This window comes from Falco naumanni, chromosome 4, assembly GCF_017639655.2.
Source record: "Falco naumanni isolate bFalNau1 chromosome 4, bFalNau1.pat, whole genome shotgun sequence".
Taxonomy (NCBI): domain Eukaryota; kingdom Metazoa; phylum Chordata; class Aves; order Falconiformes; family Falconidae; genus Falco; species Falco naumanni.
The window spans coordinates 46,574,400-46,601,230 of record NC_054057.1 but is presented as its reverse complement, the minus strand read 5'-3'; the positions used below and the strand labels follow the sequence as shown (position 1 = coordinate 46,601,230).

Sequence of the window (26,831 nt, the reverse complement as noted above, 5' to 3'; positions counted from 1 at the left end):
GGTCCTTCTGGCTGCCCAGGAAAAGACCACCGAGGTCACGATGAGGTGTGAGCCGCGCTTGTCACTGCTTGGGGCAGCCAACGCAGAGCTCCCCGCCTGGGGCTGGGATGGCAGCTGTCACCAGCGGGTCACCAGCGGCCTGACCGCGCTGCCCCAGCTCGCCCCTTCTGTGCCTGTAACCCCGCGGGTGTGAGAGAAAGGGCAGGGCTGCCCCGGGAGCGGGGACCTCGTGCGCTGCGAACCGCAGCCCCAGGGATCCAGCTGCTGCAGCGGAGTGACCGTCAGTTCCCTGCGCTCCCCTGCCTCGGCCGTCGGTTACCGGCTGACACCGCGGCGCGGCGGCCGGGTGGGCCCCTTCGGCAGCCGAAGATGCCGGCCGGCGCCGCGAGGGGGCGCCAGGGGCCCGCGGGCAGCGCTGTGAGCGGGCGGGGGGTGCCGCTCCCCGCCGGCCGCAAATGGCCGCCCGCGGCCGGCCGGGTGCTCCGCGGCTGGCGGGGGCCCTGCGCGGCCCTGCTCCCCGCTGGCGTTCCTGTGCCCCTCGCCCCGCAGGGAGGTGGCGGTTCCTCACATTCACCGGCCAGCAGGCAGGCGGTAGCCGCGCCGCCATGCAGCCGTCTGGTCTGAGGGCTGAGGCTTCACTAATTTTCTTCAAGTTCCCAGCTGTTTTTCTTCCTCTAAACGTCTTCGTGGGTTTTTTCCCATTCCACAAACCTCGTCCCCATCCCCGATTTCAGAGGGGACACTTCATCAGGCAACAGAAAAGCTGGTTTTGGCCTCCTCGGCACGGAGTACATAGGAACTCCAGCTGCCCGGGCCTGCGGCCCTCCCCTGCGGCAGCTCCTGCCCTCCCGGCGCCTCGCTGGCTCAGCCGCAGCCCGGCGTCCCCGCAGCCGCCACGTCCCTTGCTGCCATGTCCCTTGCTGCAGGGCTGGAGCCACCACGTCCCTTGCTGCCATGTCCCTTGCTGCGGGGCTGGAGCCACCACGTCCCTTGCTGCAGGGCTGCTGCTCGGCACCCTGGTCCCCAGCCTGTCCCGATGCATCCACCTGCCTGTGGGGACAAACCCTATGGACTTTATTCAGGTGTGGTATCACGGTGGACTCCCCTGATGTGTGACCTTTATGAAGTCACCTGAAGAAAACCTGTAGGGTTCCTACCTATGCTAAAGACCCAACTAGCTCTACTGCCATCATGCAGAACAAGTGCTGCTTGCCATGGAGAAGTGCACCGGGATCAGATCCTCTGTGCGTCTTTCTGTATCGTGACATGTGAGCAGTGACTGTAAAACTCTTTCATCCCACAGAGCTGCATAGAATTAAATCTCAACATTGAAATATGGTGAAAAGCTGAAGATTACGTTTCTGAATAAGTACTAAAATATTCTCCTAGGCATTTTCCACTCTTTATTTAAACCATTTATTTCCCAGGAAAATATTTGGAAATGTCACAAAACTTGACTTCTTTATTTGAACTGGAAAATAGCAATGTAAGATGCAGAAAGTCGGACCTGGGCAGTGGGTGAATCACTATCAAATCCACTCATAGGTGAAGCTTTGAGACATTTTGTATTTTTCCCTCATTTCCAGCTGACTTGTCTCCATTGTTCCACAGACACTTGAGAAGCACGAGAGAGGTGGGAAGAGTCATTCCTGATGAGAAATGGATTTTTTCCTCCCCATGGTCATTATTGTAGAGGACTGTCAGTTTCCCTTGGCAGCCCATACAATGGGCTTGCTCTCTAATAAATGCTGATAGCATTAAATTAATGTTTCACTCCCATGGTGACAAACAGTGGCATCTAGTTCCAGTGCAGGATAATTCGATGACAATATGGCAGCAGACAAGTACCTCGCCTGTTATGGGCTAATCAGAGATACAGAATGTTTGAATTGGACTCAAAGTATCCACATAATTTGGAGTGAGTTTCATAACCTGGAGACACACTGGTGAAAATGAGCTGGGAATTGGGAAGTGAGAGAATATGCGTAAAAAAATAGCCACATAAAAATAAGCATAAAAGCATGAGTTAGTTTTAACAAATATTTTCCTTCTGCTCTTCATCCAGCTCTAACTGGAACCTGCGCAGGAGCTGTCAGGGGAGGAGAACTGTATCCACACCTGAGTGCAGGAGCATGAGTATGCATGGAGATGAAGAAGAGGACCCTTGTTTCATGTGCTTTTTGGATGAAGCTGGTAGAGGTCAGGCTGCCAGCCTGGCAAACGGTAGAGTTTGGCTCTGTTGTGTTCTTTGGTTTGCAATCTAGGATAAGGCAAGGCTGCAGAGAACCAGACCCAGAGGTGTTTGGAAACTGTTGCATGAAAGAGCTCCAACAGACAAGAGCAGACATCCACAGCAGAGAGAATCTTAGGGCTATTAAAAGTCTGAAGGATGACCAGAGCCTTTCAGCACCCTGCCGTGCTGCGGGGAAGGGAGCTGCTGGCCCTCAGGCAAGACCTGGCTCTGAGGCCCCTCTCTCTGCTTCTCCTCTGCTACTTTTGCCCCCTCCCACTGGGTGCATAGCTAGTGGGCCTTCATTAGGCCCAACAGCAAATGGGTCTTTCTTTTGAATTTATAATACATATGAGTGGATAATCTAGAGGAAACAAGATACTGAGCTCTTTGAGACAACTTGCAAAGGAGACATTTTGCAAGGACAGGGAATCCAGCCTTCATTATTATGACTTGCCCCAGAGTTTTGTTCTGCACATCAGCAGTTCTGCTGGAGGGGAAGCACTGGCAGCAACAGACCAGAGGCAGCCTCTTAGAACAGAGGGTTCCCCTTTCTCTTGCACTCAGCAGTACGTGCTGCATGTTTCTGAAAGGCTATTTTGCTGCATGTGTTCTCAGTGAGAGCAATGCTTCAGTTAGTGCTTGGGATAAAATCTAAGGGGTGCTAGTTGCATTTTTCTTCTCTTCAGATTAGTTATTTAAAAGCATCTCATTTATGTCCCCTAGAATTATTCTAAAGATTCTCATCACTCTTGGGTTTTTTATTAATGAAAGCTCTTGGAGCCACATCTGGCATGTTTTATTGATCATAATCTTACGGCTGAAAGCTCATCTTGGTAGCTATAGCAACGGAACTTTTTTTTTTTTTCAAATGTCAACATAACTCCACAAAAAGTGGAGTAAAGGGGAGCAGATAATTTAAATTACTGAGCAGCTAATAACCTTTTATTCTGTAACCAATTCTGAATTTTCTAATTTTATACAGTAAATAATCAATAGGAACAAAATCTTTTGACAGATACATCTGCCGTGGAAGCTCATGAAAGAGAATAACGTGAATGCACATGGTATCCCAAGAGTAATTTTTGCCGGTTGTGCATTGCTCCCATCCTCTGCCAGGCTGCAGGCATCATGGGCAGGCTGGGGGCAGAGACCCCGGAGAAGTGGCACCACAGTGCATGTATTTACAGCCTTCCCTCTGCTACCCAGCCAGGCAGAGGTCTCAAACACTGCCCATGGCAGTAGGGCTTGCTTCAGCTCTCGGGGGCAAGAGGTGCTCCTGAAATGTGCCTAAGGATTAAGGTGAAATGACATAGACTGAAATTATAACTTTCTGTAAGCGCATCCTGATGCCTAAAGAACTCTGTGAGGTCAGCACCACCAAGTTGTTCTCAGAGATTTTCCCAGGTATGTCTACTCAGGCACAAGTCACCTCTGAACCAGGGGACCGGCAGGTAACCTGGCCTGTGTTGTGGGATGGCTCTTCCCTCTTCTTCCAGCTCCAGTGTTGGGCTCTGAAGGCATTTGGAGCAGTGTTTCTTCATCCTGTGGCATCCTGCTAGCACTTGAAAATGGTGGTGCTGTAACAGTCAAATGAAGCAGTGGGTGGATGCTGTTGCCTCCCTTGCCTTCCCTTAGGGCTTTCCACAAGACAAGCGGAGAACTTCCCTCAGCCTCCAGCCAGAGCGGAAAGTCAGATCTAGCTGCAGCTGCCTGCCTTTTTCAAGTCTGCAAGAAAATGCGTATGGGTATAAAAAGTATTTCTAAAAAATGTCTTGAGATTCAAACCATGACATCACCTTCTCAGCAGCTGAAAAAAATAGCCCTTTGGAAGTGCTGGAGAGCACAGCCCTAGGAAAATCACAGAAAGCGAAGGGCAGGCTTGTTCCCTTGGGCTCCCCACTGCTCCCCAGGCAAGGGCTGGAAACTGTTCCCATCAGCTTCCCAGTTGGAGATGAAGTGCAAAAGGCTTCGGCAGCCTTGACATGTTCTCCCAGTTGGCATTTGTGTTCTCCAAGTCCCACTCCTGGCGTGGGAGGTCTCCCTGTGGCACTCAGCCTCAGGCAGGGCTGAGGTTCTTGGCAGCACCCCACAAAGGGCCTACATTTATTATTATTATTGAAATCAAGCTTACAGCTGAAGGGCAAGTTACCCAGGGGCTTTGTTGCTGCAAGTGTCACCTATTTGACCCCCTTCTGTGCAGTCCTCCTCCCTGCAGCTCCACCAACAACTGCAGCACGAGGCTTTCCCTGCAGATGCCCTTTCCACCCAAGAAACCTCACAGATCAGCCTCTTCATTTTGCTCAAAACCCAGGGTAGGTCAGGGGTTTTTTGGAACGTCTTTCCTGGGTTATGTTAAATCTCCGTGCACCCCAGCAGATGCTGTGGCCAGGCCTAAGTGGCTGGGGCAAATGCTTTTGCCTTTGCCCTCCCAGCTCCAGCCCCAGCATTTTTTCCCTGTGCAGATGATGCAGCCGCTCATGCGTGTTAATCCCAGCGCCAGGTCACTGAGCGGGAACAAGGCAAGGATTGTTCCTCCAGAGCCCGGGGGAAAATGGGAATGCAAGGCACAGGGAGGGGAGAGAAAAGACGAGCTGCCCATCCCTGACAACAGCAGAGAGTGAATTGTGCCTCCGTTTCACTGTGGGCATTACCCAGGGCTGGCTGCTGGAGGAGATGCTGGAAGAGATGCTAAGACCTTGTTGCCGCTGAATAAAAGGGTAAGTTGGCGTGGGTTGGCACTGACTTTGTGAAACACGATTTCCCTGTGCTGCACCCACAGAGCACCCCAGGAAAGGAGATAACCATCAGGAAAATATATAGTTATGGTGCTGCCAGGGATTTGACGCAGCAAAATACTTCTGCCGTTATCGGTTTCTGCTGGTTGAAGCGCACCTCCCTGCCGGGGCAGGTTCCTCTCTGCTTTAATGCTTAGAAATTTGGGGAGATGAGGTGGTGGGTAAAACGTCAGCAGAAAGGACCAGTCTGCCGTGTGGTTAAGGAGGGGCTCCATGATGCTTTGCTTTGAGTTCAGCCCGTCAAGTGCATCACCATGAGGGGTTTGCAATTTTATGTGGTCAGAGCAGAAATGGAAAAGTAAGGTACATTCCTAAGAGCAGACCTAAAACCTAGTGTGCCTGGAGAGAATTTCAAAGGCAAAATGCCTCATGTGATCGGGGGAAAGTCAAGGGGGCTTCTTTTCAAAGGAGTGGGTGTTGTATTGGTCTGGGAAGGGATACAGGTGTATAGAGCCTTTCTTTCCTCCATTTCACTTCTTCTCCTGCCATTACATTTTCCGGGAAAAACCTTTCACCTTAAGCAAATGTTTTATTGTGTTAGCATAGCTTAGAGCCTCTACAGAGCAGAGCTGGAGTAGTTTGCCTGGTGCTGCTAGTAGCAATAGGTAGCATCATGGCAGGATCATCAACAGAAAATCCAGTGTCCACCGGGAAGTTCTGAATGCATACTGACCTCAGATATTTTAGAAAAGATTGAGACCACCTTTTAGTTTAATTCCTGTTATATCTTTACAGCAGTGCAGATTATAGACCAGCACACACATCTAAGAGGAGCCTCAGACAATGTCATAACCCAACATGTCGGTGTACTCACAGCGCCCTGCCCTGCCCTTGTAAGGATCTAGTTCTGTTACATCCTGCTTTCCCACACCTGATGTCATCAAAGTCCCTACACATCTGCCACCTCCCAGGCCACTGCAGCCAGGGAGAGGGGAAGTGCTGACCCCTCTTATACCCAGATTAGGAAGTCTTGGTGTCAGGGAACATTTCACTATTTGGTATTCAGTAATTATTGTGAGTGAGGATGGGAAAGAGCTTTTCTACCTCTAGGCCAGAGATTCACTGTGACTTGACCCAAGAAATATTTACGGACTGTACAAAAAAGGGAGAACTACTGCAGGTGGAGCCGAGAGGATAGCGAGAGCCTGCCACTGCCCTTGAGTGGAGGAAGGGGTTGGACCAGGGTTTCCCACATTTTAGCTGACTGTTTTAACCACTAAGCCAGTGGGTGAAAGTAGCAGCAATGAAAACCAAACCCAGCACTTAAATGAACCAAAACAAAAAGTCATGATTCATGTATGGATCTACAGAGAGGATTTCCTACTCCCACTTCCTATATGCCTTCAAAGAGCTGAAAAACATCCCCTTTTTTAAAAAGATGGGATTAGAAGGAGTATTTGCAAAGAAGTGTTTAAGCCCTCGTGGGGAGCAGGGCTGGGCTTTACCCTCCCTGGCAGTTATTCCAGCAGCTTGCCTGGGGCATGTTATGCTCCCTGCAGTGGTTTTTCATCTTGTGGGTAGGTACCTACCTCTTCTGTGTCTCCTGTGTAATTGGGATGTTATGAATGCTAGTCAAAATGTTAAGTATCGCAGAGTGCTATCGCAGCCTAAACAATCCCTGTGACTCTACTCTGTGTTTATAGCTAGTCGTGTGTGATGGTTGTAGCAGGATTGTTTCCTAGGCTTGGAGTCTGAAAATGCCAGGTAGAGGAGGAGAGCAGGGCAATGCATTTAGCTGGGAAGTTAGGTTTATCTTCTGTATATCTTACTGATATCATTTGTATTTGACTCAGTCAGCATTCATTTAATGCACATGCATTAACAAATACTCATTAAAGTCAGACAGAAGCTGACTGCTGTCTAATACACCAAATACCTCAGGCTGTATTCAGGTATATATATTTATATATAAATACATAAGTATGTATATATACATGTGTGTGAATGTATGCATGTGTGTGTATGTTTGAATTTCTTATTCCTTGAGACAGTTATGTTCTGCTGATCCTTTGATACAGAGACAGCCTTGTGGGTGCTCTCCAGATGAAATGACCTAATTCAGTTTACACCATGAGTGTGGGGTTAGGCAGGGCCACTCTCCGCTGTGCTTGCAGCCCCAACCCACGCAGCCTGAGGTCAGCAGCAGCCCTAGCAGTGCTCAAGGAGGCTGTGGTTGGAGTTCCTCCCACTCCAGGGAGCAGAGCAGCTGTGGCTGAGCATCCCTCTGGCTGGTGGGAAGGGAGCAGCTACCCTGCCCCAGTAGGGCATTAGCTGCATAAACCAACTTGGTGCAGATTGGGCCTGGCGCTAAGTGTCAGCAAAGCTCACATTCCATTTAATACAGCTGCTTGCAAGGTAGAGCCTGACTTGGCAGCAGTCCAGTGTGTGGACTCCTTGCTGTGAACTTGCTGCACACTCCACTCAGCACAGTGAACACTCGCTAAGAAGCACACAGTGCCCTGAAAATGCAGCGTGCCATCCTAATGCTGTGGCTGGTCATACTCCCATGGCTGGCAGCAGTAGCGTACCTGCTGCTTGTACCAGGGGACAGCTGGCAATGCAGGTGTCTTGCTGTCAGGTAGCATCGGTGCACCAGGGGAGATGGTGGTAGGAAGCTGCATGCTGCCACCTCTCTTTCTGCACAAGCATACCCAGAGCATCAACAAAGTGGAAGATCTTGTACTCTGATCTGCTTGGAAAAAGATATGTCACTGAATATTGATTCACTCTGCAATGAGACTAATACTTTCCGAACAGCTGCAAGTCTCTTATACCCTCTGAAATATTCTTGTGGGGGAGTGACGTGGAATATGTTCCCCTCTAAAATGTTATTTTCATTTGATGTGTGTGCTAATGCGTGTGCAATACAGTCAGTGAGATTACCCCAGGCTGTCACATGTTGGAGACTTTGTACAGTTTGGTTTTATAACAGCACTTCTTACTGCTAAACATTTTAAACTATATTTTTAAAATGAAAAGCAGACAAACAAATATTGGGAAAGTCTTGCTTGAGACAGAGAAAATAGCTCCTGGGGGAAACACGTTTATATTGCTCTTGGCTTATGAAACACTTCACAGAGGTCAGACTTCTTTTCTGTGTAAAGATCACACATGGGGGTACAGAATGATTTTCTGAAAGTCTCATAGTATGTTAGCAACAGAAGTAGAACATCTGTTATTAATTAGGCAATAAATAATAACTAAGATGGTGATGGAGGGGATGGGGTAGTAGAGCTATGTTCAGGCTAAAGCACCTTGCTTTTAGTCTGCCTCTTAAACTGCTCTCAGACAGATTGACACAACATCCTGCCTCTGTATGATTCAGCTGCGCTAGCTGAGCTGTGTCCTGGCCCTCCCTTTCTCCCCTTGCGAAGGAGGGCAGGCCTTTGGCCACATGAAAGGGAATATTAAAAGAAATAAAAAGCAACCTCCAAACCTCAGGAAAGGGCATTGTGCTTTGAAGGGAGCCAGTGTGCTCACCCACTCCCCCGTGACTCATGTCCTTGGTGGCTGTGAGCAGCAGCCATAGCACGAACCTGAATCAGGATGTTGACAGATGCCACGGGCGGCCATGGGCATGTTTAGACTAAATGGGAGGTTCAGGTCTCCGGTAGCAAGGCTGTGGCACACATTGCCGTTCCTGTTGCAAAACAGGCATGTACCAGCCTCGACATAGGTGCTTAGGGACACTGCATTTGCTTTGCAGGCATTGTTTGAGTGCTTCTGGCTGAGGCAGTGTTCAGAGCATTACCTGTGCAAGAGCCATCACCTTGATTGCATGATGGTTTGGTAGCTGGCAGCAGCGGGGTGCTCCAAGGCGGAGTGACTCAGTGGCTCAGTGGAACGTGCTGCCGGCCCCCAGGCACCTGGCTGCCTCCGAGCTGCCCTGTGGCAGGCGTGGGCATGCACCCGCCGCCACACTCCTTCCTGGAAGGAGTCTCTGCTTCCGTTTCTCTTAAAAAATTATGACATTAGCTTGTTTGGAGGACTATTATTCATAGTCGTATTTCACTAGATAAACCTCCAAGTTGGGTGTGATGCCAGGAAAGGTGCAAGGTTAACAAGTCAGGGCATCAAAATCCACTCTTCCAACCTAACAAAAGCATGTATGAATTTCACTTTCACACCGTGACATGGGGATGCACTCCAGCTGGCCCACAGCTTTTGCTGGCATTACTGGCCTGAGATTCATCGTAATTTCATACTTCTTGAACGACTGGCTTAGACAGGTCAAATCTTTGATGTATTCCTACCAACTCTGTGTGTGCGAACAGGCGGAAGTATGGAAGCACTCGTCAGGACAACAGTAATTAGTTGCAATTTCCAAACTGAAATGCACAATTAATGCTGTGTCACATACTGAGTATCAGTCATGCAATGACAGGGTTGTGATGGCAATTAGGAATTCCAGAGTTTTAGGGCAATTGCTGTGCTGAAAATCCTGCTCAGCTTGTACAAATAGTCCTGAGCTGTATTAATCCATTGTGCAGTATCACGCGGAGGGACTGTTTGCATCTCACAGTAACTGCTGCAACCCAGCCTCCCAAGAGATGGAAGTTCCTCTTTCTTGGAGCACATCTCTGGGTGATAAAGTAACCCTGAGCCCAGATGAAAGCCAGCTCTCTCCCTGAAAAAAACCACAATCAGTGAATACTGAAGGTCCTCCAGTTCATCTTTCTTTGCTTGAAGTCTCCTCCAATTCAAACTCCAAGAGCCCCCTCCTCCCATTGTGAGCTTCCCCCCTTCCACGGAGAGCAGAGAGTCGATATGCAACAGGCAGCCCAGGGCTTCAACCCGCCAACCATCGAAAGCAGAGGCACAATGACAGCAGTGCCTGAACAGCACTTCCCTCCACCACGGTCACCACCAGGTTATGAGAGTATTGCACACACAAGGCTGACGGTGAGGGTCTCTCCCTGATGGCACCTGGGAAGAGACCTCCTCACCTGTCCTACAAACATGGAGCATGGAGAGCGCCACAGGTCTCACACTCTGCTGTGCCAGAGGGGCTCAGATCCTGAAAGCTTCACAAAATCATGGTTTGTTGCTCTCAGAGGCAAACACACCAGTTTTACAAATGCCAGCAGCCCTTACCTGCCACCTACCAGTTTGGGGAACAGATGTCAGACTTGCTCACACCACTGGAGATGTGTGAACAAAACTGCCCGCAGCTCAGCAATGCTGTCCACCAAAACCACCGGGTTATGCAGCTTGTCCATGGGTATCCTACCTTCATGGTTCCACATCAAACATACCTGTCCTGGGTCTGAGACACCTTTGCAATGACTAAACTTAGGAGTTGTCTACCAATAACATTTGCCATTGCAAAAGACATGCCGAAAGACAGCTCTGCCTGGCTGATGCCACCGCATTTGTCCTCTGGTCCCATCAAAGGCTTCCAGGATGACAGAGGCACTGCCAGATGTGTTTGGTATGGGGACCCAACCTGGGATTTCTCAGTGTTAGGTTTTTCTGAGTCATGGTGAATGTTGGGGCAATTTCATGATCACCTCCAACCCCCCAAATGCAGGGAAAGGCCAGACTATCTGCCTACTAACACTGAACCTGAAATTTAAAATCACTCTGCTTTTAATATGCTGAAGTACTTAATAAAAGAGGGAGCTCAGCACTGGTGCAGACAGCACAGCACCCCATCCCTGCCAGAGGGAGGAGAGGGTGGGGGACAGTGAGCTCCCCAGTTTCTTCATTAGCACCACTCCTGCTCTTTCTTTTTGATTTTCAAGAAAGCAAACTTGTTTTTTCACCAAAGGCTTCCCACCTGTATACCCCAAAGCCTTCATGGCCTGTTACTGTTTTTCCTAAAGCATTTTGAACTAAACGCTGCTTTGAAACCTGTCCCCAAGCCCTTCTGGTACTGCTGGATCAGCATTTTTAACCTTCCGCTCCTTAATGGTCCTCTACAATATTTACTGCTCCCACTTTGAATAATGTGAGATTAATTTAATTCTGCATCTTTTTCACATAGCAATTGTTATTAAATCTCTGAATCCTGATGCACTATTATCAGGTGGCTTCTACAAGCTGCTACAGTGGTAGGGCCAGATCCACAGACCACTGATTTCTTTCATTTTGTGGAAGTTGTACAGGACTCAAGAAGAACCAAGTATTGTTTTCACTGCAGACTTTCCACAGATCACTAAACCAATGCCTACACCGAACCAACTGCCATTATTATTCTGAACAGGGAGTCAGCCCCATCCCAACATTATGAACCGTTTTGTTTTTTTTTATTTCAGTTCAGCAGCTGAACCAAAATATTAATAAAAGAAACAAAGAAACAAAGATCCAAATGAGCAGTATGTAAAATTTGCAGGTGTTTCTTTCCGGTTAAAAAAGCTTTGTCCACTTAAAACATCCCATCTGACCCAAAGCAAAAAAAAATTTTTCCTTGCATTCACCAATAGTACCACACACAGCAGGTGGAAAGGATGGGAAAAAAAAAAAAAATTTAAACCCACATCTACCATTTAGGGTCAGTGGAGACTTCCCTGGAGTGGGCTGGCCCAGAGGCATTGGAGACAGTCATATATTTGGGGGCCAAATGCTTTGGGAGAGACAGTTGTTCCTCTGGCTCTTCTCCTCCCACCCAGCAGGTTTCCAGGAAATCATGTGAATAAAAGCCTTTGTTAGGAGAAAGGAGAGAGGGGCACTGAGACAAGCTGGAGAGGACAATGCCAGCCAGCACCATGCTGACAAGTCCTCCCTCAGAAAGCAGCTGTGCCCCCGTTGTGCTGGGTGAATGACAAGGATGTCAGGATGTCAAAACGTTGCAATTGTGTCCAATTGAGCAATAAATCGTGTCTTGTTCAGGGATGCTCTCCTGAATAGCTGGGTAATCACTGCTCGTTGGCTAAATGCTCCCTAATGGATGAGGTTTCCTTTGGAGCAGATATAAGTCTCCAATGCCTAGGGGTGATGTTTTTCAGTGATGAGACTGGAAGAGCCTCTGAGTGAGCAAAGCCAAAAGCATCCTGCAGAATCCCCCCTTCACAGTGGGCAGAATTGTCACCAACAATTAATCATGTTTTTGTTTGGGTTTTTTTTTTCCCTAGAAATAACTATTTGGGTCAAATTTATGAACAGTTTTAGGATGACTGAACTACTTTTGGGGGAGAATTTGCTATTTCCTTCTAAGAAACTACTGAGATCTACCTACTAGCAGCAGGTGGAGACCTGTGGAAGAGACAGAAGTGAGACAAAACATTTTCCAAGCAAAGATATAATTAGGGATTAGAGACACTGATCCTACAGCATAGTATAATTAGGGGATTACGGCGTGGCATTGGCCTGGATTAGACTTGACAGAAAAATCTCTACCCTGCTATATAAAACCTTCCGTGTTTTGAAATGGAAACCTGTAAACAAAAGGTCTTCGCTGTTTTAAACCCGTGTCCTACAGCAGCGTCATGCTGCTAAGGTTTGCATGTTGAGGAGTGAATGGAAACTTGTGTGGTGTCCTGGGTCAGGAGTAGAGAAACCCCTGACAGAAGTTGACCACCAGCTCCATCTGCTGCTTCCCCTTCCTCACAGGGAAACCGGTCCCAGCTGAGTCTCTTCTGGTGTCCCCAGTCCTCCCCGGCCAAGCCTTTCTCTCAGCCCCTCCTAGGTGTAGGCAGCATGGGGCAGTGGGCTTGAGGACCCCCTGCTCTGGTTTATGGGCAGGTTCCAGCTGCGATTTCCCCTAGGGTTTGGAAAGAGGCTTGAAGGGCACCCACCATGCCCCCCAGCCCTAGGCATCGTGTGGGAGGACAGAATGACTCCTTTACGTGGTAAGGGGGACCAAGGAAGGCACCCTGTGGGCAGAGAGAGAGGGAGAAACTTGCCTGTGCACAGCCCTGATATCACAGTCCTGCATCAGCCAAGCCAGCCCTTAAATCAAATGAACACAAAATTGTGAGAATCAGCTACACCAATTACATTCCTTTACCTCCTACCCGAAAGCATTTCTAAAAACAGTAACAAAAAAAAAAAAATATTTAAATCATACCTCCAAATGGACCACCAGCAGGACAGGCTTGGTGTGCTATTGGTACATTAGTTGATTAATTCTTGCTAAAACTCAGTAAAATGCTCTAGTGAAGCATCCCCCAAATCAAGCAGTAAGAGCAATGCTGCCATTCAACTGCAGTATTTTTTGTGGTGCCCAGAGCTGTAGATTCCCTGAGGGGAAGAAGGGAGCGGGGAAGCTTGTGCCCTCCTGCAGCTCTGAGCACTGTGCCATGGGGGTTTTTGTCACACGCGATGGTTGCAGCAGCAAGGCTGCCTAGTTGCCACACCATCTTCTTCTCTCTGTATACCACTTCTTTTCTTTTCTCTAGTACTAATTCTTCAGCACAGTAGCCACTTTTTTTACTCTGTTATATCTATTACTTGTTCATGGCAGTATGGATTGTAAATGTGAACAACTGAGTACTTCACTTCCCTTGTTACATACTTTCCAGCATGCAGGTGGATGATAAAATAATAATCTGCATCTTACGGTCAATTAACAAGAATAAATCCATGAATGAAATGCATGTGACAAAAGCCCGGTGTGAGAAGGCCCTGCAGCCTCTGCAGATCCACTACTTGTTTCTCTTTCTGATGCTCAAAAAACAATATAAAGTTTCAACAGCCTTCACATGTAAGTGCTAGATAATAAGATCTTGACCAAATCAAAGGCTTCTTTTACTTTGGGGAGCATTGATTTTAACAAGGTCATTTGTCTTCTTTCTGTGCAATCGCAGAATGAAAAATTGCAGAATTTACAGAAAATAGAGTCATCAGCATATCATTTTGTCAGACTACAACCTGTCTGCAGATAAATGACTGTCAGATTTCCTCAGCCTAGGAAGATAACCTGAACACTGTCTTTGGTGTAGCATTTTTACTAAACTTCCCAGCACTCACACCAAGCCAAATATTCAGGATACTAAAATTAAGATAATGAAACATATGGCTTTAATTAAAAAATATTCCAAAGCAAGTGTTTGGATTCTCAGATCTGTCCTCTTTTAAGGTATTATTTGCAATTGTTTTGCAATTTTATCTATAATATGAACTAATTCTTTGTGATACATCATAGGCTTGTCTAGTAAATGTAATTGTCTCCCCTCTACGTTGTATTTTCTTTGGTCAGGATTATTACCCTCTTGAGCACCTTACTTGGCCTTTTGCTATCTGACAAGCCAATTAAAAAGTTATTTGAAGTTGTAAGTAAAGAAGTAAAAGAAGATTTAGAGCTATAAAAAGTAATCTGTATACTTCTAGAAAAGCACCTATCTGGAGGGTATTAAATGACTGCAATGTACAGTCAGGAATAAAAGGTAACACATCAAATCGGAGCTGTCATTTCATCTCCTATTAAGACATTAATTAATTTCCCTTTGACAGTGATAGCAGTTGAGCTTCAACATAATGACACATGATACAAAAGCATAAGAGCTTCTTTTAAATGTGCATATTGATAGTCACCTGCCTGGGATCCTACATAGTACAGTAGATTTCTTTGCCCACATTTTGCTCAGCAGGACCATTAGGTGGTCAGTCAGAGGCTGCAGAAAGGCTCAGGAGCTCCTGGAATCAGAATGCATCCTTATTTCCAGAGTAGTTTTTTGGTTTTGTAAGATGTGGAAGATCTTACTGTTCCTAAAATACCTGCTTGCTTAGGGGAATTTTAAATGTGATTCTTCTCACTTGTGTTTAGGATTTAATTAACCTTTGAGAGAAGAAAGTCTTGTATACCTAATGAAATGACCTGAAAAGATCTGTATTTAAAAGGAAGCCTACCAACTGTGTGACAACCTAGCTCTGCATAATAATCCTGTGGCTGCTGCACGGCAGTTGCTTTAGGGTTCACCCAGAGCCTTGGGGGCAACCTGTTCGCCTAGTGCCCCCCGAGATGCCCCTTGTGCTGCAGCAAGCCCCAGCTCACAGCTCAGCTACCCAGTTTGAGGGGCCTGACTTCCAGGAATGGGGATGAGTTTCTCTGGCAGTCCATCCTGGTTTTCCAGCAGATGGCAATAACCCGTAGTGGGTGAGCGGGAGGAGTGGGGGCCTGGGCACGGGTGGGACTGGAGCCTCCCCAGCAGCCCTGCCAGATCCCGGCGGTGGGGAGAGAGGGGGAAAGGAGGGAAGAGAGAGCAAGCCAATGAATAATAGATTACTAAAATCTAGCCAGCTAGAAAGTGCATACACAGGAGAGGGGAAGAGTGCATAATTCATCTATAATTGCTCGGGGGGGAGATTTTAAATAAAGAAGAGAGACAGGTACACATTCCCTTTGTTTCTTAAGTTTTCCAGTGGTGGAAATGTGGTTTTATTCACTCATCTTGGCCTTAGGGCTCAAAGGTGACCCAGCTACTTGTCCTGCCACCTGTCAGGTGATGCAGCTGGTCACACATGGGATGCCAAGGCGTGACTGAGGCATGACCTAAAAATAACTGTTGCCTATAATATTGCAAAGAGTGGTGGGCGTATAGGATGCATCTTTAAAAAGACAGGGACAAAATCCTGGTACTATCTTGTAAACGGCTGTTTCATAGCTCCTGAAAATACTTTGGAGGAATTTCTATCTTGTGATTCACCGTTAATCAACCTGCACACTTTGCAAACCATCAAATTTGCGTGCAGTTGGCTTTTGTCACAGGAAATGGAAACCTGTTTAACTTTCTTGAGTTTCTCTGGAGTAAACAAAGGAACAGGAAAGAACAACACAGGTTGGGTAACCTGGAATCTATAAAACATGTTTCCTTAGGAATCAAGCACATTTGTGTCTAGAAGTGATGATTTTACTTGGTAAACTTACACCCTACATCTGTCAAGATTAAACACCTCAAAATTCTTATAGGCTAAACATAAATATAGACCCATGCTCTCAGCTCAAGAGGTCTGTTTGCACCAACATCTCATCTCTGAAAGTCGAAAAAATCAAGCTCTTCTGGAGGAATATCAAATGAGACAACATGTCCTGGTTTCTTATCCACCAGGGGAAGACACAAAAGGCTGGTCTATGCTGCAAAACCTGAGCATTTACAACCGCAGCTGTTCCACAGCTACCTGCGCAAAGCTCCTTTTGTTTTCTCACCTCTCTACGGTCTTGGCCGCAGTGAAAGACTTTGGCAACAAGTTCCATGTTCTAGTTTGTGTGAAAACCTTTCTCAGTTTCTACTTTTCTACTTTGTAACATCTCAGTATCACTGAACGTTCTTTTTTTTTTTTTTTTTTTTTTTTTTTTTCCCCTAAAGAGAGAGCACACTTAGAAACTTCTGAGCTGCTTTCTCCTTACCATGATGTTCTGTTTTTTTCTTATACAAGTGTTTCCTTGTACTGGTCTCTTCCAGAGATAAACCTTTCCAAGTTCCTAAAAAAAGGCATAATAAAGTGGGAAGAATGAGTAATGCCCTCTCATAAAACATGCAGAAAAATACTGAAAGAAAAGACAATTCTTCCATTTTTATGTCTCCCTTGCCACCTTCCAAGAAGCAAATTAAAAGGGTTGATGAACACAATTGTTTTGGGTGGGTATGTGATTGAGATCCCAATAATAATGTAACTGCAAGAGCAATAGTTGAAGACCTGTATCTATTCAAATTTAGTAATGTTTATTATCTACCCTCCACTATATCAGCAAATCTGTTTTAACTTCTGCTGGTATGGCAGCTTCTCAGCCTCCACAGCAGCAACCTGTTTCATGCTTATTTTCAAATTATTGTGTGTTCAGCACCTAATGAGACAATCATTTTGTGGCATGCACGGACTATGTGGTCCAGATTTCCAGCTCTGTGATTATTTTGCTGTTCTGTTATGGCAAAGTTAATGTAGGGAGGTGAGCTCTAGCATTTAACTCAGTGCCAGATGGACGGGCACAAAAACCTGCAGTTTGAGAGACCTGCTCAGAAGTAACCATCTTGCACTTCATTTTCTGACCAAGAGACAAGATGCCTATAGATACTGTGTTTCTCTTAATGATAACTTGGGGTTAATAACGCACTAAACAATTTCCATTAAACGAGAGTAGGAATGGATGATTTATTTCCCAGTGAATAGTAAAATCACAACAAATAAGGTTGTGATTTTTTATTTTTCATTTGTTCGGAAACTTCATAGATTTGATCTGAATTAATCTGAACGATGCTGCCTAGGGAGAGCAAAGGAAAAGCAATGTCACTGTATTCCCATCACGGAGCTGGGGGAGGGGGCCGCCTCTCTTTGAACATTCATTCTCAGTGTGAAAGACGCAGGTTCAGTGTCTGCTTCAGGGGATTTAAGCCCCCTCCACCACCTCTTTTTCAGTCCTTCATCGCTATCTGCCACACCATTAAATATTCTGGGGTGCTTGCAATCCTGTTGCTGCTGTTCCACTTAGCATTAATAATTAAATCTTCACTGGCAGAGGGACTGAGCTTCAGATATCTTCCATCCTTGAGGAGTGCTCGAGGCTGAGAAGCATTCATGTCCTTTGTTGAAATGACTGCTCATATATTTTCCACACACCAGAACTGTGCCAACCAGAGGGACTGAAGGTGGCCCACTTTAGAGTGACTGTCTCACGGTTACGATGCTAATCTGGAAGAGATGGTAAACATGATTTTAAATCCAGTTTCTGCTTCATTTGAACTAAACTACAAGGTCTTTGTTTTGCTACAAAAACTCTCACATTTGAATTTGTTTTGACCCAAGTCAGGGCCTGTTTTTAATTTTGTTTGCCCCCCCTCCTTGCTTTTTTTATCTCGGCAGGGAGCCTGAGAACTCTCCCTCCCTTTTCATTAATTGCAAATATAATGATAACAAAACTCTGAGCCAATGAACACCTCTCATTTGGCTTTGGAGTTTATTCATCCCTAAGGTATAGTTATTATTTCATAATTGGAAGCACCTTCTAGGTATTCTTTTATCAGTGGTATAATAGGTACTTACAGCTCTGCTACTACTTCCTTGTGAACCCACCTTGGCTTTAACAGCTTTTATCTTGGCTCAGCTGTTAGCAATGGACTAACTAGCTATGGGCTCCTCCCTTCCAGGGCATAGTTTCATCCTGACCGAAACCAGCATCCTACACAGCCTCACTCTGTTGTCAGGGCAGACAGGTGCTGCACCATATTTCTTCCCACTCTGCAGGAAGAGATCATGACCTCAGTTATGTAAAACAGCGGATGGAGCACACATATTACATACTACTAAAGTCATGACCTAGTATGCAGCTTCTAGACTATCTAATTAGGGAGTGAGCTAACTAGAACTGGCTAAAATGTTCATGTACTGGACATATTTTTATTTTGTTGGCTTCAAAAGAGATATAAGCCTCTCCCCCTTCCAAAATTGTTTATATTTGCCACCAACGTTTTCACTAAAAGGTTTACCATTTATTAAATTGAAACCTGAGTTTTCAAATGAAGTCTGTGGTTACACAAATCAATGGTTTTGATGAAAACAAGGAAGTCTGGGGACTGGCTTAATGACAGTGATACAGGTGAGAAGTTTCCACTGACGCTTTAGGGAGTGCCAGCATAGGGAATGGCTGAGACTGGGGGAAAAGGCACCACACAACAGCTATGGTGAAGAGGTGCAATGCAGTGTCGCAGCTAACATGGTTTTTCTTTTCCCCCTTTCTTTATCAAGGAGCAATTGTACAATCAAGCTGTGATCTACCCAAAATGTTCCAGAGGATCCTTCACATCAGCTTGGGGTGTAAACCTGTGCTGGTCCAGCCAAAATACTACAGATTTCCATTCTTTCTAATGACACATTGATTTTACTATTTTAAAAAAACACATACAAATAATGAAGACCCAGCTAATCCCCTTCTTATGAGTTTCTCCCATGGTTTGCTCTCTAGTGAAAAATGAATGACTCACTTCTGGCTAGAAGCAGCTGAGACAACAGGACTAATGGCAGCATTAACTGTGTCCTACAGCATTATTGCTATGCCAGCCTTAGAGCAATGAAATACTTTGTAAGGGTTTTTGTTCCTTTTCCAATGGAAAACAATTAGGGAGAAAGAACAGAGAGCACATGGAAAACCAGCAGAGAAACTTGCAGGAAAGCAAACAAGGCAAAATGTGGATTTGGATTCCTGAAGATAGCTCTATTTGAAGAAGGAGCAACGGAATTGGAAGGTTTGGTTCATGAACTCCAGTGACTCCTTGGGAATGGCTATGATATGCTGAAATTGCTAAGAACTCTGAGCCAGCACATAGTTTCCCTCATACCAGCCCACTCGGACTTGAAATAACTTTTTTTGTCAGAAGCAAAACACAGAACTGAAAGAAAGAAACGCAGCATGTCATAGAAGTGTCATAACCTGACTCCTTCTGCAGCAGCTATTGGCACGGAAGGTTTGTTTTCTCTTTCATGAAGCAGAATTAGAGAAGAGTGGGCGCAGGGGCTATAATGGAATAGATGAACTGGAGATGGAAGAATTAAAAGTGGCACTTGTACTAGTAAATTAAACATGGTCACAGGCACTGGAACTTGATCATCTATACTGTGAAATTCTTAGAACAGTCCTTCCCATGGCTTTGGTCAGAGGCTAGCTTGCCATATCACACGCATGTTCTGTGATGAGACCTTTCCCAATAGGTAGTCTAGATGTGAACACCAGATTTTGAATATTAAGAGCCCTATGGTTGTGGGCCCTTCTGGGCCAGTTGACCTCACTGTCTGAGAGATGCTCAGGCGTGTTTAACTCACTGGTATAGGCACAGCCACAGAGAATTCAGGGACCTTCAAATCCTTCTTCCTTTGACATAAGCAACCAAGTCACATCTTTTCTCTAAATGGATCTAACAGCATCTTGAAATGAGTTAAGATTTTTTTCTCGATATTAGTGCTGCCTCTGAAGCCATTAAAAATCTCCATCCTCCTGATGACAAGGGGCTTTATAAAACAGGAAAAAGAAAAAAGTAAAAAGTAAAAAGAAAAAAGAAAAAAAAAGAAAAAAGGAAAAAAGAAAAGAAAAAAAAAGAAAAAAGAAAAAAGAAAAAAAGAAAAGAAAAAAGAAAGCCAATTTGCATCCATTTTTCTTAGAGAGAAAAGCTTCTGTTGGTGTTTCCCCTGAAATATTTACAGAAAGGAATCAAAATCCCTCTTAACCTTTGTGACGTTCAACTGAATACGAGAATATGGAAATGGCTAGAGACCTCACAGAAGACGGAGTGCACTGTTAACATGCTTCAAATGGTCTCTTCCATGATGAATGATTAAAAAAAAGTATTTTTTACCCTTGCTAATACTGGCTATTCTAGTTCTTATTTCTATTATGGGTAGAAAGCACCTCCTCATTTCCAGCTCACACCTATCACAGCTCAAATAGGAAAGTCACCCTGCACATACAGTATTTCATGCAGCAGCAGCTTGCCCAGTCATATAGACAGCCCTGGACACTAAAGCTGTGCCTGTACTAGTAAATGAAACAGGCTAAGACTGCTCTCTGGCCCTGGTGAACTGGCAGCATCCATCAGCTACACTCTGTCACCCTCAAAACCAGAGTGGATGCATCCAAAGTGCCTAATGGGAACAGTCTCTGGTCTGTGCTAATTCTTAAACTGCTTGGACATGGAGAGATTCAGTTCGGCCAAAACCATGCACTGAAACCATACCAGGGAGCATGCTAACGATTTAACATGGTGGGTGGCCCCATTTGTTTATCAGCACAGCCAGAGCCTGAGACCGTGATTTGCAAAAACGTTTACTGAGTTAAATATCACGGTTACTAGATGAAGTATTTTTTTCTGAATCACGGGGATCCATAGAGTGAAACCTCTTCCATCAGGATTTCTCTCTCTGTTTTCTTCACAACCAACCCTATAGTGACCAAGCAACATCTTTAAGAGAAAATGTCATGCTTATAGAGCAAAATATTTCAGAGAAAAACTTGAGAGAAATATCACACACACATGTCTGGTTTTCTGAAGATAGATAGGATTAAGTTCACTTCAGGCAACTGAAAATTAAAATTCTAAGTCATCAATTTTTTTCTCATTAGTTTGTCTAATACTTTTTGAACCTGAAAACTTTTGGCATTCACCAGTTCCAGCAGCAATGATTTCCACAGTGTAATTACTTCAACAGACTCTAGAGTGTAATCGTTCTGCTCACATATGGGTACCTGCTTTAAGATGAGATGAATTATTCTCTAGACTCTTTTGACTGTAACTAATACAACTCCACTGATTTTCCAGGGAGCTTAGGCATCTACCTTTGATGTAGATACATACTAATAGATACCCCGAAAATTTTGCAGAATGAACCTCTCCCCTGACTTTTAGCTATCCCTGTTAAGCTGAAGTGACTCCCATCCAGTCTATCAATCTCTGCTATTCCTCAGAAACAGCATTCAGCATAAACCGGACAACCTCACAGAACTTCACTTCAACTGTCCACTGGGAATGTTACTGGACCTTGAGAAGCCTCTGAGGTTGCATGGGATTAGCAGAGCTAATTAGTTGCTCACTGAACCATGCTGAGCTCTTGCACTGGCCTGAATACTGAACTTAAGTGATTTAGGGAACTAGAAACTCCTTTGGGTATCTTCTCTAAGCCTGAACTCTGCACAGTATAACAAAATGAACTTCAATACGAATAAAACATTTAACACACAAGGGTTTATTTAATTCTTTTTGCACAGCCATGTAATATCTTTATATTTCTTTTGATTGTGCTTATCACTGGTTCATAAACACAATTCTTTCCTTTTCATTAGACAAAAAATAAGGTACTTTTAGAAATTAAAGACACTGGTGCAGGACTCTTAATTCTCCAAGGTATAAATGGATATTTACATTGTGCTTTTTGAATATCCATTCCTTTCATTACAGGTTTATTCCATGAAAGAGATATTATTATTTGAAAGATTAATTGTGCCTTTTGTATGTTTTGCCTGTTAGTTCAAATGGTGGCTAGATCAAGACATGACTAGCTGTGCAGAGCTGATCAAGATTTAGCTTAGGCAAAGGTCTTAAGTCAAAGCAGCACAAAGAAATGTCCTCCACCCATTGTCTGCTTTAACAATTCTGACAGAAAATTATTCAATACCTTCCTCCACTTCTAATTCTGTGCTGTGACTCAGAGGTGTATTTTCATGTTCCACATCAAAGTGATACAGTTTGGAATACTATGCTCAAGAAGAGAAAAGTGATAAACAGTTTACCTTCACAGGTAAGTAGTGAGCATGGTCTTGGCAAGAGAAGAATTAAAGGAACAGTTTGGCCAAAACAAATCTCACTTTGTTCTTTAGTAACACTGACAATCAGATAGTTGTAAAAAATTGTTCTTTACATGCAATTGAGACTGCTAATACAAGCAATAGGCATATTTGGATTTCCGTGACAGCTACCACTGCATGATCTCAGAGAGAGAGATACAAATACTGGACACCACAATGACCATCTGGCAAATGAACAGCACAAAGTGAAAGCATGCGCTGACCACAGCCCAGTCTAGCTAACACGATTTACAAAAATAATCTTCTGGCAAGGTAGAAAAATCCTACAAATTCCTCCCTGATTTTTCACAGTAAAACAAATAATCTCCGAACTGTGGATAAAAGTTCCTCCTTAAGGCAGAGAACATTCCTTTGTAGCATCATGGTGAAAGTTCTTCACTGAACTTCTGAGAAATATGGGTTCCTTCTTCTACATTCTTTCATTAACCCTTTTTCAGTTTATTTTCCTTATAATGCACAGTTATATAAATGAAAGTGTCTCATCTGTTACTGGAGTCAGGAGATGGGGAGTAGATTGACAAGTTCATGCAAAAAGCCCACAGTATCTGCACTTTGTTAAAAAGTGCTTTTGTAGCAGTGAGAAAGAAGAGAAAGGAGGAACTGATTGTGTGCATATGTGTAGGTGGTAAAGTATTTTTAGGTAGAGGTGAGAGGCTAGAAGCTGTCAAAAAAGCGAGAGTAGGAGCAGAGCAGACAGAAGATGCCCCAGGTGATGTGCTTTCTATCAGGCAAGTTGCAACATTTTATAAAATACACTTTATAAGTAGTATTCGAAGTAAAATGAAAACATTCTCTGTCAGAACTGTTTGCTTAGTCAGAATAGTTTCTCTAGAGTGTATTACTACTGAGGTTGTAAGACCAAACACAGAGAAAAAGTCTGAAAAAAGGAATGAAACCCCAAGGAAATAGCAAAATGAGCAAGGTAGATATTTGCAGTATCTGCCTGTGAGAAAACTTTCTGTATTTGCCTTCTCAGCCATTTCCAAAAGAAAGAATCAACATAGTTCATGAGATTAGTCTGTTTGGTAAGGGGTGGGGGGTGGCAGCCAATGAATAAACAACCGGGATTTAACACCGGTTGTGTTTTAAGCAGCACATTTCTGTTGGTTACCTAATATCAGTCCTGGCGTTACAAGTAACAGGACAGCAACATCCAACCTCAGATACGCATTTCAAATGCATTAAGACATGACACGCATCTAGAATTACTGTGACTGACGCATAAAATAATGGACAGCTGAACTTGCAGAGATCTGAAATAGAGGACTCAGAAAAAAAAAATGAGCAAAAAAGTAAAATGGGAATTTGCCCTTCAAATTTAATGAGCTCAGATTTTTATACACATGACCCTGGTGTTTCAGAACTTTGAATCTAAGGAGAGAAAGCATCCTTTCTATGTCCAATTCAAACATCACAAATGGATCTTTCCAAGACTGGATTTTCAGAACTATGAAACTTGTTTTCTCTGGATTTGTGTTCTATGATAGATTTTAAGTGTTGGGTCAACTTTTTCTCCACAATTGAGGCATTTAGCATGCCAATTCCTTATGTGGCTTCTCCTGCAGCACTATACGGCTACCTGCTTTCAAAAAAAAAAAATTATGGGAGCTGAATTACCTTTGAGACAACTCCCTTTTGGCAAACATAGTTAAATTTGGACAAAGGTTTTGAAAGTTTGGCGTAACAGGATGAACAGACACAGTTCAAATGCTGGCTTTTCATAAGGAAACAATGTAGAAAGACAGAGACGGATGTCTTTGTGTGAGTTATGATATAAAACATTCAGAACGCAATAGATACATGAATGAAGAATCCTGTAGTTTCTACCATAGCTCATGTATACTACATAAAGTGATTGTAGTTGGCAGTTCTTCCAGTCTGAGATTTGTGAGGGGTTGGATCCTGTGTACTGGATTTTTCCACCTAACACATACATACAGTACCATCTAAGGTGTCAGTATGACAGCCACCCTACATCTCCAGGAAAAACAAATCACAGTCAGTAAAGGTTGTGAACTTCAGCTCTTAGATACAGAAATCACAGGCAGAGTATGTCACAGATGCTAAAACTGGAGCTTGAGCTGGACAATTTATTTGTAATGTGGAATCTTTCATGACTGCACTTGGGCAGGGACTTTAAATTACGTATCTTCTGGCACCTTCTGCTTTGTTATGCATGTTGATATTATGTGGGACCATTGGTTCAACGCTGACTCAGAGGGAAGAGTGCCTCAGTCTGAATCACTAATGCCATATCCTGCAGCATTCTAGTGAGGCCTCGGCAGCACCGAAGGATAATTACATCACGGTTACTATGATTTTTGAGATGCTTTTATGTATACCTCAGGCATGTCAGTAGGTAAAATATAGCCAGATTGCTCCGAAATACCCAAGTGTCTCAAGTATATTATTTTCCACCACAGAACTGCGCATACAGATAGAATCCCATTAGACAAAAACACCCAACTGAACACCATACCCCAAATAACTCTGTATCTTTTTCATATAATTTACAAACAAGTAAGTATGAATACAAAACTACAGTCCTTTTAACATGTCTTTTTGCCTTTTAATGATAAATAACGGACATCTGCATACAAGGTGTCGTTTCCCTCACAATCTAAGAAATACAAGTCTCTAGTCTGTTTTTCCAGACTGTGAATAACTGCTGAAAAGGGTAGGTGGGACAGTGGTATCAACCTTACAATATCAACAAGATTTTAATAATGACATCTTGTGGACAGGCAGCCCCAAGTCAGATGATCCTTGGTGACAAGGGGACGTTTCACAAGTATTCAGGCTAAGCCACACAGAAACAAAGCTTTAAGGTATTTGCAGTGTTTACTGCTTGCCTTGCATGTTGTCACATACACCTGATGCGAGGCATGAAGGAAATATTGGTATTGGAAATAACATTCAATATGAAAACGTGCCCACGTGCTCAGCTGCACTATTGATGCTCTTTCTACCTTTTTGGTCCCTTTCTCCTGCTTGCGCTCCTCAGGTCTCTTCTCATCGCCTTTCGCTTTGGTAAACTCATTCTTCCCCACCTTTTACTATCTCCTTCCTCCTTCTGTGTGTTACAATAATCAAAGAAAATGAGGGCCAACATTAGCCTTGATTAGATTAATAGAAGGCAGACAGTTTACGCATCTTGGTGCCGTTGTTGCAGGATGTTTGCAGATTCGTTCAGATAGCACTGGATCCGCTACGGCCAGTTCACGCTCTCAAGGTTGTCTCTGCAACCACGAGGACAGGATATCATTATTTTTTGAAAGAGAAAGATAAGATTCCTTACAATTTGAAAATGCTGTGAAGGCCATGTTAAGCATTCCCAAACTGGATGTTTGACAACTTTTACCAGCATAATAAGATATGCCAAGCAAATTAACTGGGAATAACTGGATAGGACTGTTTCTTGTTGTTTTTGGTCAGACTGTTTAAGAATGGCGGTTTCTTCCATTACCAGTGACCCCCGGTTGCAGCGAGGAAGGGCTGTAGCTCCTGTTCTCCGTCCGTCTGTTCTCTTTGCTACTGACAGAGAGGCCGAGGCACCGACTCTGCCACGGGGGTCGGGGCGGTTCTCGCCCGGGCGGCGGCCCCGGGGGTCACCCGTGCGCTCACCCATTCCGCACCGGGAGCTGCGTCCCGCCGGAGGCCAGGCCCCGCGCCGCCCGCCGGGCTGCGGCCCCCCCAGCTCTCTCGCCGGGGAGGGGGCTGCCGGGCCGGCCTCCCGCGGAGCCCAGCTCCAGCCGGGCCGGCGAGACCGGGCCCCCGAGCGGGCGGCGGGGGCGGTGCCGGGGCTCAGCGCCGGGCCCCCGGGCACGCTGTCGAGGGCGGCTCCGCGGGACCCCGCGGCGAACCCGCCTCCGGCCCCGGCGGCCGCACGGCGAAGCGCGAGGTGCCCGGGCGGGCGGGGCCCCGCGCACCCCCGCTGACCGCACCGCGCCGGGGCGGGGCGAGACCCACGCGCCACCGCTGCCTGGCCGTCCGGGGCCGGCGGGAACCGGGGCACGCGGCGCCCGCCCCCCCGCCACACCCCCCGTACCTCCGCCTGGCCCCGCCCCGCGCCCCGCCTCCGGCACGTGACGGGGGAGCGGTGACGCCGCCGTGCCCCGGAGCTGACACTGGGTGCGGGGCGGGCGGGCGCCGGGGCAGCGGCTGGCGGGGAGGGCGAGCAGCGAGCAGCGAGCGGCCGCGACTGAAGCGGGGCCTGGGCCCGGCCGCGCCGCCGAGGCAGGTAAGGGGCCGCGCCTCTCGGCCCGGCGCGGGGGAAGGGGGAGGGCGGGGAGAAGCGCGGCGCCGCCGGGACAATCGGGCAGGGCAGGGTGGCCCTGCGGAGGGCACGGGCACAGGCACGGGCACGGCCGCGCCGGGACTGGCTCGCCGCGGTGGCCCCGGCCCCTCGCCGCCGCCCTCCCTCTGCCGGGCCGCCGCCGGGGAGCGCCTCCTGTGCCAGGCGGCCGGCGGGGGGTCTGGGCGGCGCCGCCGCCCCGCGGTGCCCCCGGTGGCGGCGGCTGCTTCGTTCCCCAGGCGTCGCCGGCAGCGCCGAGTCGTCGTTGGCGGCGGCGGCGGGAAG

General features: G+C 46.0%; 1 long non-coding RNA gene across 1 annotated transcript; it reads left to right on the top strand.

The window, feature by feature from the left end:
- Window positions 1-4,798: 4,798 nt before the first annotated feature.
- LOC121088069 lies at window positions 4,799-21,629 on the top strand. Its single transcript, XR_005827818.1, has 2 exons — window positions 4,799-4,950; window positions 18,649-21,629. It is a non-coding gene; the product is annotated as an uncharacterized LOC121088069 (long non-coding RNA).
- Window positions 21,630-26,831: the final 5,202 nt, after the last annotated feature.